Here is a 5,351-nt window from a genome sequence, read left to right on the forward strand (position 1 = left end):
AAAAAAAATGTGATTAGTATTGCCATAATGCAACCCTGCTGCGAGGTTGCAAAATGTAGACGCGTAAAAAACATACCTTTGAGTGTGACAAAATGTAGACGGCGTCGTTTTCCAATTTTGTATGGGAAACAACAACACCACAGATTTTACGGTTAGAAAACGTCTTAAAATGTAGGCGTCTACATTTTCAGACACTATTTTGAACGAACTGTGAACACCCCAAGTATTAAACCATGATGCAATAATACAAGGTNGTATATTTGGGTAATCCCTCAAGGTTTCGAGGATAATCGTAACAGTATTAAACCATGATGCAATAATACAAGGCGTTATCGGTCGGCAACTTCTCGCTCAAATTCGCCATATTGACTGCCTTAGGTGAAACAGTGTTACTTCTTTAACAATTATTTGCCTAATAATATAGTAGAATTTTTTTATTTTTTCTCAGTGTACACATTTTGTGTTCTCACAAAGATATTTTATCTTATTTTATTTCATTTTATTACGAATATACTAAAAAAAAATCAAATTTTGTTTAGAAGAAAATATGAAATTTTATATTTTTGTTCCAAATGGGAGATTAATTTCTCCCCGTTTTTCTTCTTATTCTACTGAGCTAGGGCAGTGTCAAATCGAGCTGTCGCAACTGATACCACCTTGTATTATTGCATCATGGTATTATACAAGGTGTGATTGACAACTCAGGTAGGCTCTCTTCTAAGGTACTATTATGCCAAAAAATATAAACAAACGATTAAAAATTCATACAAATTTTTTCAATTTGGCTTTATAGGATGGTTCTTCTGAGAGCAATGGCTAATTCAGTCACACTTTGTTGAATACATTTTGGACATAATCGAATCTCAATTTTGCAAACTAATATTACATTTACATTGAGCCCAAATGCGTCATTTGGCCGAGAAATCTGAAATGCGAAGCTAAATCAGGCATTTCTCCATACAAATTCGCATTTCCAAAATGAAGCATTTCAACGCATTTAATCAAAACGGCGAAGCAAATGCGTTCCAATTGCGGAACTATTTTATTGAACACACTCAAAAACAAAAGCTCTCCAAAAAGCTTTATAGACTTAATAAATAAATCTTTGATATTTGTGTATTAAAATTGTTAATTTACGCATAAATTCGCACATTTTTAGTTAATGCAAAGAATAATTGCCTCTTATGTGTCCAAAACGTGTTAAAATATATAAGGCGTGCAGTGTTTGTTTATATTTCATTTACATTGAGCCCAAATGCGTCATTTGGGCGAGAAACCTCAAATGCGAGGCCAAATCACGCATTTCTCCATACAAATTCACATTTCCAGAATGACGCATTTCGACGCATTTACACAAAATCACGAAACAAATGCGTTCCAATTGCCGTACTATTTTATTGAACGCACTCAGAAACAAAAGTTCCACAAAAGCTTTGGTTTGTCTTTGACATTTGGAATTTTTCAAACANGGGAAGTCAAACGAAATGCGAATCAAGCAGTGTAAACGCCTTCAAATGACTGATTTCAAATCACGCATTTGGGTGCAATGTAAATGTAATATAAGGCTGAGTGTAGANTAGTTAATGCAAAGAATAATTGCCTCTTATGTGTCCAAAACGTGTTAAAATATATAAGGCGTGCAGTGTTTGTTTATATTTCATTTACATTGAGCCCAAATGCGTCATTTGGGCGAGAAACCTCAAATGCGAGGCCAAATCACGCATTTCTCCATACAAATTCACATTTCCAGAATGACGCATTTCGACGCATTTACACAAAATCACGAAACAAATGCGTTCCAATTGCCGTACTATTTTATTGAACGCACTCAGAAACAAAAGTTCCACAAAAGCTTTGGTTTGTCTTTGACATTTGGAATTTTTCAAACACAAAACAAACACAACGAAATAAATAAATCTTTGAAATTTGTGTGTAAAAATTGTTAATTTATACAAGAGCTTTACACATTTTTAGTTTAATCAAAGAATAATTGCCTTTTTGTGTCCAAAAAGCGTTAACAATATAATAAATGTAGTGTTTGTTTACATACATTTTGTTTTTGTCTTCCCTTTTCATTTGATGAGAAGTCAAAGCAAATGCGGATCAAGCAGTGTAAACACCTTCAAATGACTGATTTCAAATCACGCATTTTGGTCCAATGTAAATGTAATATAACGTTCATTTTGTTTTTCTTTTCCGTTTTCAATTGATGGGAAGTCAAACGAAATGCGAATCAAGCAGTGTAAACGCCTTCAAATGACTGATTTCAAATCACGCATTTGGGTGCAATGTAAATGTAATATAAGGCTGAGTGTAGATAACTTCAAAAACTGTACCAATATAGAACGTTTTTGGGATCAAGTAAGTGTAATTAAAAATGTATTGGGTGAAGCGGCCTTTGGAGAATTGTGTGATTTAGTTCATAGCATTTTTACAGCCCGATTCTGTGCACTTGATAAATTGAAAATCTTTATAATTTGTCAATTTTTTATTATTTATCAAGAAATGGTATTCTAGCACAGAAATCAAAAGCTCATTTCTTGATAAATTATCAAGATTGAAAGTGCTATTGACAAATTGAAAATTCATGCGAAATGTATAAATTTTGTATATTAATAAATTTGTTTCTAACAATTAAATACTCCATGTGCAGGCATTTGAACCTGCGACATACGGAATTATGGTCGACATCTCTACCTACTCGGCTACGACAGTCAAAAGCCATGAACGAAAGACACAAGATCACGTAAGAACAAGAGAGTGAAAAAAGTCGATTTTTTTTAGCGGGTTCTACGCCATCTTGTTTCACTGGAAAACGAGCGAAAAGTAAACAAAGCAAAGAAAACAACGAAAACCAAAATTTGCCAAAATTATTGTCAGCCACTTTAAACGCACAATTTAGGTAAAATGATGCAACAAAATGCTTTAAAATGTGTTGTCTTGTTGAATTAACTCTTCTTTACTTGAATAAAAGTGTAAAATAGTGGTGCTTGTGATGTAAACAAACGCTCAGCTGACGAACCCGCTTTCGCAAACTTTTTTCTCAAAACCAGTTACAAATACAACGTCGCGTTCTTACGTGATCTTGTATTTTTGGTTCATAGTCAAAAGCTTTTTTGCTTTTAAATTCATATTTTTCATATGTGACAATGAAATCAGTTCCACTCATGTGGAAATCAGTTCCACTAATGTGGAAATCGTAGAGCTTTTTGTTTTATAAATATTGACACAGAATGCGAAGGAAGCTTTTACTTGATAAAATTTCTTTACAAAGAATTTATCAAGAAAACACAGAATTGGGCGGTTAGTCTGCCTCACAGTTCCGCATCAGCTGAGCGCAAATATTTGATTTAGCATTAATAAAGCCAAAATTAAGAAACAAATTATAATTTAAAACTTTAAATGATAATATACAATTGTGATGCACTTTTGATGCAATAAAAAAAAAAAATTATTATAAAAACTGAATTGGCATTTTTTCTTGATAAAGAGGAATAAACTCCACTCAATTTCCCGATGTAATAAAACTTGGTCCATTTTTTACCATTTGGTAAATTTTTTGGTCCGAAAAATAAATCTGAAATGGCAACCGTGGAGACAACACGTTAAAATTGTAGCGAGTGTTAACATCAGGAGCGCGCCTTCTCTTTTGCCCAAATACGTTTTTTGATTGGATGAAAAGAGAAGGCACACTTCTGATGTTCACACTCGCTACAATTACAACGTGTTGTCTCTTCTAAGAGATTCACGTTCTTTGTTATAGATCAGCGAAGCGCAGAAAGAGCTTTTGCTCTGCCAAAGAACGTAGATAACAAGAAGGGACAACTCGTTATAATTGTAGCGAAAGTGCGCAACAGGAGCGTGCCTTCTCTTTTCATCCAATCTAAAAAGGCACTAGGGCAAAAGAGAAGGCACGCCCCTGTTGCACACTTTCGCTACAGGGGCTGAAAACCTTTTGCAGAGAACACCTTTCTGTGTAGGCGGCCTTCGGCCGCATTTAGATTATAACCCTCACAAAGTAGAATTCTCTTTTTGTGTTGCGAAGAACAGGCGCTGAACACCTTTTTTTTATATATGTATATCAAATTAAAGATAATTAAATTCTCTATCAAATGATATCTAATCCGTGAAGAGGTTTTCGAGAAATAATAACTTTAAAAAATGCTTAATTTGAAATTTGACCTTTAATAATTGTTGTAGTTGTTGTTTTCCAAAAAAAAAATATATATATATCGTTACGTTCACCTCAATGATCTCCATCGATCCCAATATGATTTTTTTTAATTTGAGAATTGTAGGTGTTCTACATTTATGCCAATGTTAATGCCTTTTATTTTTATTTTCCTTGGCGAATTGTCCTCTGTTATATTTCTTTAAATACAATTTTCTTCTTGAATGAAATGCATGTGAATATTCACTCACAATTCGAAATCAATTTCAAGTTACAAATATAGGACGAAATGTTATGCCGCTCCGCTGGGTATACCGCACTATCCGGCACCGGAACTGCGCGACACCACGCGACGCGACATTTTTGCCTAGCCGTTCCCACGACAGTCGGGTCTACGTAACCGGAGCGACCCAGATTTATATCTGGCCAAGGACTGTCACTCCAGCAACACTCCCCAAAATCTCTTCGGGGAATTTGTATGCTGTTACAACAACAACATTTTTGCCTAGTTGGTCAACTTTGCCGCGCAGCGTCGCGTAGCTCCGTTGCAGCGTAGCGGTATGCTCTATAAGAATCCATGCAAAGAATATTTTGCCGCGCTGTATAGTGTCGTGTCGCGTAGCCTAGTGCGGTCGTACCTTTAACTACGCGACACGGCGCGACACTTTTTGGTATACCGCACTGAAACGGCGCGACACTTCGCAGCAAATTTTTTTTTATTTATTTGCGTCAAAACCTTCAAACAAGATGGATGCCAGTGACGCTGCTGTAATGTTAATGCCTTTCATTTTTATTTTCCTTGACGAATTCTTCTCAAATGTTATGTTTCTTTACATAAAATTTTCTTCACAATTCGAGATCAATTTCTTCAAGTTAAAAATATAGTACGAAATGTTATGTCGCTCCGCTGGGTATACCGCACTATGCGGCTCCAGAACAGCGCAACACCATGCGACGCGACATTTTTGCCTAGTTGGTCAACTTTGCCGCGCAGCGTCGCGTCGCGAAGCTCCGCTCCGTAGTGCGGTATGCTCCATAAGAATCCATGCCAAGAATATTTTGCCGCGCTGTGTAGTGTCGTGTCGCGTCGCCTAGTGCGGTCGTACCTTTAGTCATTGCTTGGCGCTTGACGCGCTAATTTAGGGATGGCAGTTATGCGCAACTTTCTGGCAATACGAAA

This window comes from Rhagoletis zephyria, unplaced genomic scaffold (assembly GCF_001687245.7).
Source record: "Rhagoletis zephyria isolate East Lansing unplaced genomic scaffold, Rhagoletis_zephyria_1.1 Rzeph_scaffold_01626, whole genome shotgun sequence".
NCBI lineage: Eukaryota > Metazoa > Arthropoda > Insecta > Diptera > Tephritidae > Rhagoletis > Rhagoletis zephyria.